Source organism: Leptopilina boulardi, unplaced genomic scaffold (genome assembly GCF_019393585.1).
Source record: "Leptopilina boulardi isolate dan_hultmark-lab unplaced genomic scaffold, ZJU_Lbou_2.1 LbouV2_367, whole genome shotgun sequence".
NCBI lineage: Eukaryota > Metazoa > Arthropoda > Insecta > Hymenoptera > Figitidae > Leptopilina > Leptopilina boulardi.
In genome coordinates this window covers 1,464,008-1,478,501 of record NW_026137937.1, presented here as the reverse complement: position 1 = coordinate 1,478,501, position 14,494 = coordinate 1,464,008, and the positions used below count along the sequence as shown (strand labels likewise).

At 27.0% G+C, this 14,494-nt stretch overlaps 1 protein-coding gene across 2 annotated transcripts in view; it reads left to right on the top strand.

The window, feature by feature from the left end:
- The window catches only part of LOC127287022 (uncharacterized), a 442,987-nt gene that overhangs the window by 163,525 nt on the left and 264,968 nt on the right, over positions 1-14,494 (top strand). The window lies entirely within an intron of this gene.

Genomic DNA, 14,494 nt, shown 5'->3' with positions numbered 1-14,494 from the left:
TAATTTACTTAAAGACAGTTTAGATACACATACATAGTTACTTTTGGTGAAATAAAATTAATAAAAAAATTTTAACGGTTAGTTTATATCAAAAAATTTTTTGAAAAATAAATAATTTCAAAAGTAATATTTAAAGCACCAAACAAAATATTTTGAACATAGTACAAGCTATCACATAATACTAAAAAAAACAAAAAAATATTAAAAAAAAAAAACCCATGGAAGATGACATACGTCATGAAAATAATAGAGGTTACGTTCAACTGACTAATTCATTTAGTAACTCGGGTGTAATAACTAATAGAATTAGTTAATTTGATTACTATTTTAAATTAGTAATGTTCAAATACTAATTTTTTACTATTTTATTAGTAAAACTTCCAAAAATAACTAATTCATTAGTTAAAATTTAATTTACTAAATGAATTAGTTAATTTTTTACTAATTCAGATTTAGAGAGTACAGTTTATTTAATTCAAATAAGAATTTTATTTGGTTCAAGTAAATATTTATTTTGATAATTATAGTAAAATGATCGATTATTATTATTTGAAAGAAATAAATTGTTTTTCAGTGGTAGAAATTTTTTTTTTATTTTCGCCACAAAAATATGTATTATATTATAGTTCAAAGTGAACATTATTAGAAGTAAATGTGTGCGAATGATGAAAAATGGACATTTATAGAAAATTATTCGTGCACTATGATTGCGAAAAGTAATAAAAATCAAGACTTAACGAGAAGAAATATTTTCGTAATCATTTGTTTTTGATATACTTATATATATATATATATATATATACGTATATGGCCAACAAGAGAGACAGAGTAAGATCATTAAGTGACGTATATAATTGCAGAAGCACACTGAGAACTTACTTCAACAATAAAGACGTACAATTAAGTCTTCTTACTTATTACCAGCTGGACCAACAATCCTTAAAGATTTTATCTCTTTCTCTTTGGCTATATATATAAGATTATTATATAGATATACGACAAAGATATAACAAAAAAATTGGAGCAATATTTATTTGAGAGAAAATGTTATTTATTACAATTATACATATTATATATAGAAGACGACGATCTAATCAATTTTTAATTTAGTCACGAGATAGTTACTATTAATAATAATAATAAAAATAATAATAATAATAATTGCTTTTCTATATGTTGACGAGTGGCGTAGTTAATCGCGAAGTCTTGTCTATGACCTGAACGCTTACGTTCCCACGCTTACAAATAAACATCGTTTTCAACGATAGTGTTCACGCTAGAACGCATGTTTATTAGAGAGGAATCGTGTGCGCCGATTTTAAAAAGAGAGGGTTTTTCAGAGCTCATTGGCAAATATATATATAAATATATAAATATTATCTAGTAATCTGATCCAGCGTGAACGCACCATCAGTCACGATCACGTAAGCCTTTCATTCTTGTCTATATCAGAGCTATATGATGTTGATCGATTTTTCGGATCAACCAGATTGTCAAGTTCTTATAATAATATATAAAAGATATATACATATATATTATCTGGTAATTTTAATGTAGTGAAATTTTCTAATTAACAATTTTAAGTCATTTTGATTAAATTATCGCTTTGGAGGATTGATACAAAAATTTTTTCGTGTCATTGTAATTTTTTTTTTGTTTATATACATGTAATTATGCGGAACGCTATAGAGGTATAAATGTCAAATATTATCAAAGTTTACGGTATAGTTAAATTACATGAAAATATACATATGTGATTAAAAGATATATATTAGTGTCATTTTAATGGATGAGAAATTTGTGAAAATTAATTAGATGTTGAATACTTAATTAAGCAAAGCGAAATTAAATTTTCATATTATCGTAGAAATATATTTAAATTACATTTGTTATGAATTTTTCTTGAAGAGAAAAAATATCACCTCTGATTTTGACTTGTTAATGATATACAAATTCTTGAGAAAGGAAATTTTTATATTTTTGTATTATTGAAAATTTTGTTTGTAAATAAATAAATATTGAATTATTGTAGAAAAAATTGTATTCTAAATTTTAGAATAATATAATGTTAATTCCTATTTAAAAATATATTCTATATGCATTTTATTCTTACAGTTTTTATGGTATTTTTTAAATTAACTTCTTAAAGAATATAAACTGCGCAGAATATTATAATTATTAGAATTCGTTGTGAAATTGAAAAAAAGTCGAATTAAATTTTTTTTTCTATTCCTATTGACATTTTTTGAAGGGTTAAGTTTGACTATTTCCAGATTAGAAACAAGATAAACTCGTACCCGGACAGACCTTGATTTGATTCTATAATTTCAGTTCATAAATATAATATTACTAATTCCATATATGTATAAGTATCTTATGAAGTGTATGAAATTCATGCAGGAATTATAAGTAATTATTAATAAATCTAAATAAAAAAAAATTTCCTACAAAATTATACAATTTTTTGATTATTTTAATCAAAATTTGTTTAATTTAAATAAATATTTATTTGATCAAAAGAAATTTTTATTTATTTGAATTATTTTAATACATTTTTTAAACAAAGAAAGAATTTTATTGAGGCAAAATAAGTCATAGATTGATACAAGTAAAAATTTGGTGAACTGTATATGAATTTATTTGCATTATTTTTTTATTTATTTAGGTTAAACAAATTAAACAACAAAAATTTTAAACAACAAAAAAAGTGTTTTTAAGGAAAAATATTATATATTTGGTTCAATTATTAAATTAAACAACTCCCATTATTTTTCATGTAACGATTAATATATCAAACAAGGAATGTATTTTTTCGTAACATTACTTTTTTATTTTATATACAGTATATATATATACACGTTTGTATATAAAGAAGACGACTTTACAGAAAATAACACTGCGGTGTGTAGAGGTTAATGTAAAGGCACATTAGTGTGTACTAATTTTTAACAAAACAAAAAAACAAACTATCCACATGTAAGTAATAAAGTCATTATGATAATAACATGAGCATAAATTGATGCCAATTACGATTATGTTGAATTAGTATGGAAGTGCTGTGTGTGGCACAAAGCAAATTGCTCAATTACATAGTGTATATATATATATATATAAAATATATATGCGTATATCTCTCAATGTTGAGTGTATTATTTTACTTGAATTATGTCTGATAATGACAACAACCATAATTCTATTAATACTGTTTATGAAGTCTGTTAATATTTCTTTAATAGCTTTCTGATTGTTGTATTCATTAGTGCAGTTTGCATGTTTATATTTCTCTTATTATTATTTTTTATTTTGTTTTTATATATGTACTTATTTTTAGACACAAAAAACAAAGGGTCAAAAGGGAGAGAGAAAATTGAAACAAAAAGGTAATTAACAGAAGAAAGACGTATGAATATAAAGGCAAAAGTGAAAAATTATATATCTATATAAAAACAAGAAAAAGACAACAAAGTAAAGTAAATTTTTAAAAGTTAAAGAATTCTACACGAAATATTTACATTAAAAAAAATCAGAGGGTGTCGATTACGTAACTTTTTCCGGATTCTACATTCCGGATGTCACATTTCGTTATTCTATATTCCGGATTCCACATTTTCAATTCCACATTCCGGATTCTACATTCCTTTTCCCACATTCTAGATCCCATTTTCCGTATTTCACTTTCGATATTCTGATGTAGGATCTAGAATACGGATTCTGATATCCGCGGGAATGTGGGGTTTGGAATGTGGAATCCGGAATATGGGATTTGGAATGTGGGGTCCGGAAAAAGTTATGTATAATCGACCCCAGAACTTGTAATTCTTGAAATAAAAAAATTTCACATGTATTGAAAAAAAACTGAAAAAAAGTTTATTTGATTCAAGTAATCGATTACTTGACTGTTATCAAATAAACATTTACTTCACTGAAAAAAAATTCTAGTTAGAATAACCAGAATTCTAGTTAGAATAACCAGAATTCTAGTTAGAATAACCAGAATTCTGGTTAGGGTATATTTAACATTTTGATTCTGGTTAGGTTAACCAGAATTCTGGTTATTTGAACGAGAATTCTAGTTAATTCAACTAGAATTCTGGTTAACATAACTAGAACGTAATGTTAAATATAGCCTAACCAGAATTTTTTTTCAGTGTTAAATCAAATAATTTTTATTTAAATATAAAATAAATTGTATTTGAACCAATAATTTCTGTATTTCAAACAAATACAATTAAATTGACTCAAATAATAATTATTGAATATATAAATAATTTTTTTTTTTAGTATAACAAAAGTGAAAACTAATTTTTTAAAAGAAACAATTTCTATTTGTTTATTGCGTGTATTCTGCTGTTATTTTTTTCAGTGCGTGCTGTTAAATAATAAAAAAAAATAATTTCCTTTAAATCACTATTTTTGTAAGATATGTAAATACGACGACATATTAATGCCTTAAATTAATTACGTTTCAAGTAGAAGATCTTTGCTGCGACAATGAGACAGCTCATTAGAGTCTGACTCGCTAATTTCTCTGTTTCGCGTAAGAGATGTCACATTACGTCACAGTCGTGTCGCAAAACGTCCCATCACTTAGATTATCATTCTCTAACTTTCTCTCCCCCCTCCCTTCTCCCTCTTATTCTGTTTCTCCTTTTTCCTTCCTTTTTTGAATCTCCTTTTTATATATAGATATACATATATATGTCTGAGAACAATATGTACATCCTTAAAATCTCCTCTCTTGTTATCACTTAAGAAAGAAAAGAGCAGAGAAGAGAAAGAAGAAGAAGTGTGTACGCAGTAAAAGCACTTGTGAGAAAGACAAAGAAATAAAAAAAAGCGTAGTCGCAAAATGTGCGAGAGTAAAAGAGAGGGATAGAGAAAGAGAGATTGTTGGAAGACGGCAAGTGAAGGGGTGCGCGAGAAGGAGGGAAAACAGGAGAGAAGGAGCAGATAACCGCGGGGTCGAGCCGGGTGGTTGAAATTAATGTTGCCCGCTTAATTGGAGCCACCGAGGAGTGTGTGTGTGGCCAAAGCGGTGCTCAACTTCCTATATTGCATATATCAACGCCTTCTGTATTTATATCCTGTCTTTTTGCGATCGATCATTGCCTCTTTGATTTTCCATTAATTATAACCGTGAATATATTATATACATAAATGTTTATTGAATAGGGACTTCTGTATTTCTCTGTTTTGTTTCACTCTAATTCTAATTATTAGTAAAAGTTACTAATAATTAGTAAAATTTTACTAATTCAGAAGCAAAAAGTGAGTCGTTAATTCAAATTAGTAAACAATTTTTCTAATTCAGATTTAGAGAGTATGAAGTAGGACAGCAGAGAGAAAAATTTATTTGAAACCACAAAATTTTGGTTAAATCAACGAAATAATAAATGCATTGCTATACAGTTAACTCATAAACTTTTGTTTAAATCAACCAAAATTTTGTTTGGTTCATTCAAATTTTTTCTTTATTCGAAAAATTTATTAAACTTAACAAAATGTTTATTTATACATCAAATACATATTTCTTTGAATCAAACAAATTTTGTTTGAAATAAACAAAAAATTGTGTTAATAGAAAAAAATTGTATATTTAGTCGAAATAAAACTTTTCTCTTTGAAAAAAAAAAATCAGTTGTCACAACTTGCCCCAACACAGGGCAGGTTGCAACAGTTATAATTAAGTTTATAACAAACATAAAATTTTAATGGCCTTCCACAATTAATGGAAATTTTGTTTTTTGAACATTATTGCTTCGTATGCCCAAAAAATACTATTAATTTTTAAATAATCATAATTTATTATTAGATAATAGTGTAAAATACAAATATTGAAGTAAACCGATTATATTGAGATAAAAATATTGGAAAACTAAAAAAAGGAGGGAAAGACTTACTTTCCACCCGCTATACATGTAAGACAAGTTGTATTTTCGGTGCGTTTGTTAATAAGTTCAAAATTTTGGTAAAAATTACATGTCACAATCAGTTCTTAGTTTCACTATAATATATCCTTTTATTTTTAAAATTCTTGCTGGTTTATCTTTTCACAATTTTTTTTTATTACGAAGTATTATTATTTTTTTCTAATTTGCAAATAAAGCACTACAATTTTTTTTTTTTTGATAAAAAAAAATTCTAAAAGGGAAAAATAAATTATTCAAATGAGAATAAAATCTACTTAAAATAAAATATACTCTTGTTTTAAGAGTAGTTTTAAGAGTAAAATTCAAAGAGAGTTACTACATTAGAGAAGTAATTTTCCTCTCAATATGTGATTATTTCTCCCCTTAATAAATTGAATTAATTTTAATGGAATTGATTAGAAATAAATAGGCATATTTTATGGGAAATTTGAAAAAAAATGTGAATTCTTTTTTTATACTACTTGCAATAAAATGCACTGTCACTTGAATTTGCAATGCGATACAAAGGAACATGGGGTCGAGGGCATAGAGAACATGCACTCGACACATGCCCTTTGATTGTGAATTCTACCCCTTTCTAGTGCAATTCAGTCATTCCTAACCCCCCCCCCATGCAAATGTCGGTATACCGCCCTCTTGCTTATTGTTACTCACAGCTTACTGTATAGGTTTCGGCACGCAAGCGAAGCTTAATGTGTTAATATAATACATGGGAGTTGTACTTGCTATAGATTATCACGAGCCATACTGAAAATGTATTACGCAATTTTTACGCACTAATATATGTGCATGTCTTTTATTGCGATCAACTTTAACTGATAACAAGATATAATATTATTTCAAATGAAGTGAATTTTATTATTATTATTTTAAAAAATATTCTTTTAGAAAAATAAATTTACAAAATTTCAATATTTAAATTTTAAGTATTTCTTGATATAAATTATAAATTTCATAATGAAAAAAATTATTTGAGAAAAAAATTTTGTTTGGATTTTGGAATTGTATATGTTTTTATACCTGAATCCCGAGCTGTAGTTGTTTACATTGAAATACAAAGGGTTGGTACCTTAGGCCGAAGGTCATAATAATTGTCACCATTTCATAAATAATTCAATCAGTTGCAATTCGTGTATTGACCTGTTTAGAGGTAATTAACATTTAAAAGTTTTAAATTTGTATCTTCTTTTATTTGATATTCTGAAGTATATAAACAGCTTCGGGAGCAGTGCTTAATTATTTTTTGTCATTTTTTGTTCTAGGAGTGTTCTAAATTCTTACAACCGCAAAACTTTTTTTTGTAAATTTTTTGTTCCGGAAGTATTCGATATTGTTAAAATTGTGATCACTTAAATCTTTAGAAAAATTATTTTATTCTTTTATTATTTGAACATAGTTTCGGAATTTTTTAAATCGCGATCGTTTAAATCGTTAGAAAAGTATTTTTTTAAACGTAATTTCGGGAGTGTTCAAAATATTTAAAATTGCGTTTGTTTTCATCATATTGTCCAAAATGGGGGATCTCGGGTGAAGTGATCAAAGTAAAAAAAAATTTTGTCTCAATTTCGCTCAAACTGGAGTAATTTGTACTTCTATTGGGTGGTAATTTATCGTAAAAAAATTTTTCAATTTGGACCAATATTTACTCGGGGGGAGGGGGTTGAAGTTTATGGGTAGCGTTTTCTTTAATAATTTTTTTTTCTTGAGTATCAAAAAAAAAAATTTTTATCAACATCAGTTTCGATAGCTTTTTTAATGCTCTTTCGATTGAGAACATGCATTTTTGAAAAAAAAAATTTTTGAACCAAAAAAAATTAATTTCAAAATTTTTTTTGACTTTTTCGGGGTAAAAGGTACGATTTGTTTTTTTTTTTTTTTTTTTTTTTAAAGGAAAGCTGAGATTTTTTCCTGTAGGGACATGTAGTTGAAAAAATGGGACAAGAAAGATTAAACCTTGAAAATTAACATTTTTTATTCACTTTAGCGCTGCGCTGCGATCTACCACGTGACACATTAGTAGTATGGTATTTGGAGAGAAACATTAATGCTCTCTGCATTTTACAGGGTTGAAACTGTTATTGAGTAAATACCTGTATTTCATCAACGTTTAAATTTGGATAATAATAAATGAATAGCAAAACGTCGAATGGACAAAATATCGAAAAGCCAAACTGTCGAATGGACAAAATGTCGAAAAGTCAAAACGTCGAATAGTCAAAACGTCGAAAGGTCAAAATGTCGAAAAGTCAAGACGTCGCATAGTCAAAACGTCGAATAGTCAAAACGTCGAAAAGCCAAGACGTCGAATGATTGAAACGTCGAACGGACAAAATGTCGAAAAGCCAAAACGTCGAACGGACAAAATGTCAAATAGCCAAAACATCGAACGGACAAAATATCGAATCGCCAAGACGTCGAACGGACAAAATGTCGAATAGCCAAAACGTCGAATAGCCAAAATGTCGAATAGCCAAAATGTCGAAAATCCAAGACGTCGAAAAGTCAAAACTGCGAATGGACTAAATGTCGAAAAGTCAAGACGTCAAATGGTCAAAATGTCGAATGGACAAAATATCGAGACGTTATTTTGCTCTGAGTTTCCCTTCTATATAATGCACACTAGTTTAACTGCTTAAAATTAAAAGTTTGTATTATTATTATTATTATTATTATACTATAATAATTACTTTACTACTACTATTATTATTATTATTATTATTATAAAAAAATGTAAAAAAAACATTATAAACAATACAACTAGCGATATCTATCGAGTGTTAAACGCAACACAAACTAGTGTGCATTATATAGAAGGGAAACTCAGAGCAAAATAACGTCTCGATATTTTGTCCATTCGACATTTTGACCATTTGACGTCTTGACTTTTCGACATTTAGTCCATTCGCAGTTTTGACTTTTCGACGTCTTGGATTTTCGACATTTTGGCTATTCGACGTTTTGGCTATTCGACATTTTGTCCGTTCGACGTCTTGGCGATTCGATATTTTGTCCGTTCGATGTTTTGGCTATTTGACATTTTGTCCGTTCGACGTTTTGGCTTTTCGACATTTTGTCCGTTCGACGTTTCAATCATTCGACGTCTTGGCTTTTCGACATTTTGACCTTTCGACGTTTTGACTATTCGACGTTTTGACTATGCGACGTCTTGACTTTTCGACATTTTGACCTTTCGACGTTTTGACTATTCGACGTTTTGACTTTTCGATATTTTGTCCATTCGACAGTTTGGCTTTTCGATATTTTGTCCATTCGACGTTTTGTCCATTCGACATTTTGTCCTTTCGGGGAAAAGCAGTCGTCTCCATCAATAATAATGTAAGTAATGAATAATGAAGAAAACTTTAATGAAAAAAATATTCATTTTATATTATTTCTTAGTCAAATAAAGACTCATTGCAGTCAAATATTCGAATAAATGGATAAATTAATAACCAAATGAATGATGAATTGATATAAATGAGTATTTATTTGATAAGACTGATTACTATAATAAAGTAAACTCTTATTAGTATGCTACATTTATTTTTGAACCGATTTTAAAATTTCCAAAATTCCACTTTATATAATTATTATTCATTTATTATTATCCAAATTTAAACGTTGATGAAATACAGGTATTTACTCAATAACAGTTTCAACCCTGTAAAATGCAGAGAGCATTAATGTTTCTCTCCAAATACCATACTACTAATGTGTCACGTGGTAGATCGCAGCGCAGCGCTAAAGTGAATAAAAAATGTTAATTTTCAAGGTTTAATCTTTCTTGTCCCATTTTTTCAACTACATGTCCCTACAGGAAAAAATCTTAGCTTTCCTTTAAAAAAAAAAAAAAAAAAAAAAATCGTACCTTTTACCCCGAAAAAGTCAAAAAAAATTTTGAAATTAATTTTTTTTGGTTCAAAAATTTTTTTTTTCAAAAATGCATGTTCTCAATCGAAAGAGCATTAAAAAAGCTATCGAAACTGATGTTGATAAAAATTTTTTTTTTGATACTCAAGAAAAAAAAATTATTAAAGAAAACGCTACCCATAAACTTCAACCCCCTCCCCCCGAGTAAATATTGGTCCAAATTGAAAAATTTTTTTACGATAAATTACCACCCAATAGAAGTACAAATTACTCCAGTTTGAGCGAAATTGAGACAAAATTTTTTTTTACTTTGATCACTTCATCCGAGATCCCCCAAATATATGTTGCAGATTAAGGTTAGATATATATTTTTTATAAATAATAATTACGTGCAATTGTTATTTTCACAGAAAATTAAAAGGCATTAAAATAAGCTGCAACGCTTATTATTTTAATCCAATTTTTCTTATTTTAATCCATTTTGGTATTAAAATAAGCAAAATTGGATTAAAATAATAAGCGTTGCAGCTTATTTTAATGCCTTTTAATTTTCTGTGTTGTTAAAAACAATACTGCAATTTCAACAAATGTTATTTCTTTTGGCAAACTCAACCACTTTTTTTACGATTAAAAACATAAAATTCTATTGGAAACAACAAAATCCCAAAAATTTGTCACAAGAAAAACAGAAAATGAAAAAAATTTTTATGTAATTATTAAAAAATAAATTCTGGTGTAACTCGCTTTTATCAGTTTGTATTTTTTTTTTTTTTTTTTTAAGTGAAATTTTTATTGATTTATCATTTTTGACTTAATACATGAAATGAGAGTAATTTATAAGAATTTTTGTGACATGAAGCGAAAGGTGCTGTTTGAGTGAAAAAGACTGTTTTTACATAAATATTAAAAGACAGAAATTGTATGGAAGTATGTGCGTGGGCCTAAAAATATGTCTTTTTTTGTGACTTGAATGTTAAGTGACGAAAACGAAAGAGACACTCGACAGATTGGTTACGGAGGTCGAAGATAAAAGCGGATATAAAATTGAGTCTGAACACCAGGCGTAACGTTGGTACGCGTCACTAACTTTCTCATCTCCCAAGTTGTTTCCAACACAAAACCCTCAAGTGTGAAATCTAACACTGAATTTATTACAGCACTTTTCTCGGTCTTTACACGAAATTACCCGTCAAAAAAAAAGAAATTTAATTTTTTACAAATTGTCTTTCGACAAGTTACTACAAAAAAAACTCTGTTGAGATACAGATTTGTTCAATTTTTTTTTTAAATAGAACATTCAAATTTTATTTAAAAAAAAAAAAAATTGTTTGATTCAAATAAACGTTAAGTTTATTTTAATAAATTTTTCAAACGAAGGAATAATTTAATTGAGACAAAATCAACTTTTTATTGATCCAATGAAAAGTTTAATTAACAAGCAAAACATTTATTCTTTTTATTCAACAAAAATTTGATTATTTCAAACAAATTTTGGTAAATATCTAACAGAGAAATTAACTAATATTTTTTTAACAGTAAGCTCACACCTGGGAAACTGTTTTAGTTTTATATATATATGTTACGGTCAGTGTCGATTATTGGGCATTGTTGACAATGCCCGAGTATTTTTAATAAAGTTCAAAAAAATGTGCCAGTGCTCGGGCATTGTCGACCATGCTCGGGAAAAGTCGACATTGCCCACATTTGTTTGGGCAATGTTGTTTAATAATAAAAAAATAATTGATATAGTAAAAACACTGTAACTTAAGTACCAAATTTTTTTTTATTGATTTATTGTTGCATGATAAACTGCTGTGACATTTAGAACTGCACTTTTAATTATTCACGGAGAAAAAACGAATTTTCAGTATTAGTACTGAATACTGAATTTTAAGGCGAATAATTTATGTTTAGAATTCTATATTAAAATGTAAATATTGAGTACTAGGATGTTGTATCGAGTTCTAAAAGTCTACCAATGCGAATCCCGGATAAAATTTGATCAACTATTCTAAAACTGTTTGGGATTCAGTCCAAAAGTTTTCAAAATAGTATAATCGTCACTTATTTACGTTCCTACTTTCTATTTCTAAATACAAAACTTTAGTACTCTTCTCCTAAATCATCGTATTCTTCGTATTCAACAGAAGAAAGAAAGGCACTATTATCTGCACGTTTTGCAGATAATAATAATAATAATAAAATTATTATTAAATCGGTTTTTATCGATTGAAGCTTCCATGTCGCGTACAATATCAATCGCGTCGTTAACTTTCGATAGTTGATCACAAACTAGTCAATACAAATTTCCTTAACACTACAAAAGCATTGATTATCGAAACTTTATTGTGAAGGAAATAATATAAACTTTGTTTATATCATTAAGACTCTAACTATAGCATTTTTAACATTGCCCAAGATAGACCGTGCATTGTCGACAATGCTCAATAATCGACATTGACCGTAACATATACATATTCTCGATTGAAATTATTTTTTATCGAATAAAAATTTAACACCGCTGGGATTTGAACCATCAAACTCTGCAACGCAAATTAAAAAGCCTAAACACTAGACTACGAACTACTTCTTGCACCCAGAGAAGAGTTTCTTTGTTTCAAAGAACATTTCTTTGAATCAAAGAAATATGTGCATTGTTATGGGGTCAAAAAAAAGATTCTTTGATTTAAAGAAATTATTTCTTTGCCTATTTTTTGTTGGCTCAAAGAAATATTTCTTTGGATTTAATAAATCTTTTATTTAAATCAAAAAAATATTTCTTTGAATTTAATAAATCTTTTTTATTTAAATCAAAGAAATATTTCTTTCCATTTAAAAAATTTTTTAAGTTAAAGAAATAAATTGCTTCCTCATGGAGGAAGTATTTTTGTTTTAATGTGGAAATTTCTTTGAATCGAAGTTATATTTTTTGTTTTAATAAATATATTATTTAAATTAAGGTAAAATAGCTTTAAATATATACAGAAATATTTCTTTTTTCTAAAAATTATTTTTTTTATTTAAAAAAAATTATTTTGATTTAATAAAATTATTTTTTTGTTTTAAAATTTTATGTTTCATATTTTTATTCAAAAGTAAAAATTATTATATAATTAAATATTTGAAATACTTAAAAACGTATTTTAAAGACAATTTATTAATTTTTTTTAATTATTAGGTTTAATCTATAAAGAAAAAACAATTAAAATGAAAATTTCACACAATTAAAATTTTTGGCAGTGATTTTTTTATTAGAACCTTTTAAACACATTATAAACGAAGTATGCATTACGCATAAAAACACATTGAAATACAGAATTTTCTTTTACTATAACTATAAATACTTTTAAATCTGTATTATTTGTACTACCATTTTTTTTTCTAACACTTCCTGGCAGAATTTAATTTTCTTATTTATATATGTACACCTACATTTCAAACATTATACTAATTAAAAAAATAAAATCCATATTAAATATATTACTAAAAAATTTGGAAAGCATAAGAATAATAATTGAAAATAATAAGAATTGCTTGTGAAAGCATGAAATTCATAAGGAAAAAATTGTTCAGACCAAGAAAGTGAGGTTATGCGTACATCGATGACTTTAACTGTTTTTATATACACATGACTTAACATAAAACTTTGGGATTGTATCGGCAAACCCCCAAGTACCAAGAAGTTGACAAACTTTTTTGTCGCTCATTTCGAAATTTATCACCAAACTGTTTAATCCATGTATAATCACACCACTTATTACACGATGAACACGCTGTTGCCACGAGTCGGTTCAGTCTACGCGTAGTCGCGGTAACCCCGGCGGTAACGACGTATGAGTGGAAGAAATATTTCTTTAATTTAAAGAAATACTTTTTTGATTCAAAAAAAATACATCCAACAAATAATTTCTTTAAATGCACTTGGCTTCTTATTTGTTTCAAAGAAATTTTTTTTTAGATCAAAAATATCAGTTAAAGAAAAAATTTCTTTGATTCAAAACACTTTGAAATTTTTTTTTCGTAAAAGTAAAGAAAACTTTTTTGAACTCAAAAAAATTTTATCTTTGATTCAAAAAGTGATTTTAAAAAAACGATTTCTTTGATTCAAAGAAATCTTTTCTCTGGGTGTGCAAATAACATAATTATCAATATTTTAGTGTAGGTAGTAGGTACAACAAAATAGAAAAAATTGTATCTTGCAATTTTGTTTTTAAATTATTTAATAATAAAATTTACATATTTTTCTATGAACTCGACGAAATTAAAATTTATTTCAAATTAAAAAAAAAAGGATAAAAAATAATCATTTTATCTTTAAACAAAAAATATTTTACCCATTTCAAATAGTAGTTTAAATATTTGTTGCAAAAAAATAAAAAATCGTTTAAATCAACTTGGACCTGTTTTTATATGACTTCATCCAAAATTGGAGTTTGAAATTCGAGTCGATAGTATAATACACAAATATGTGAATCAGACAAATTTATTTTACGAGTGTCCCGTCTGGTTTTTTGTGTGTGCAACAAAATGGAAATATATATATATATATATATTGTAAAGATATGAAGAATAAAAAAGAAAAGAGGCGTGAATTCCCGTTGTTTGAGTGGCCTCGACGAGTATCAGGTGACAATGAGAAGAAGAGATAGCTCGTGTTCCGTAAATTTTTGACGGTTGACGTAATTCGGGTTGAG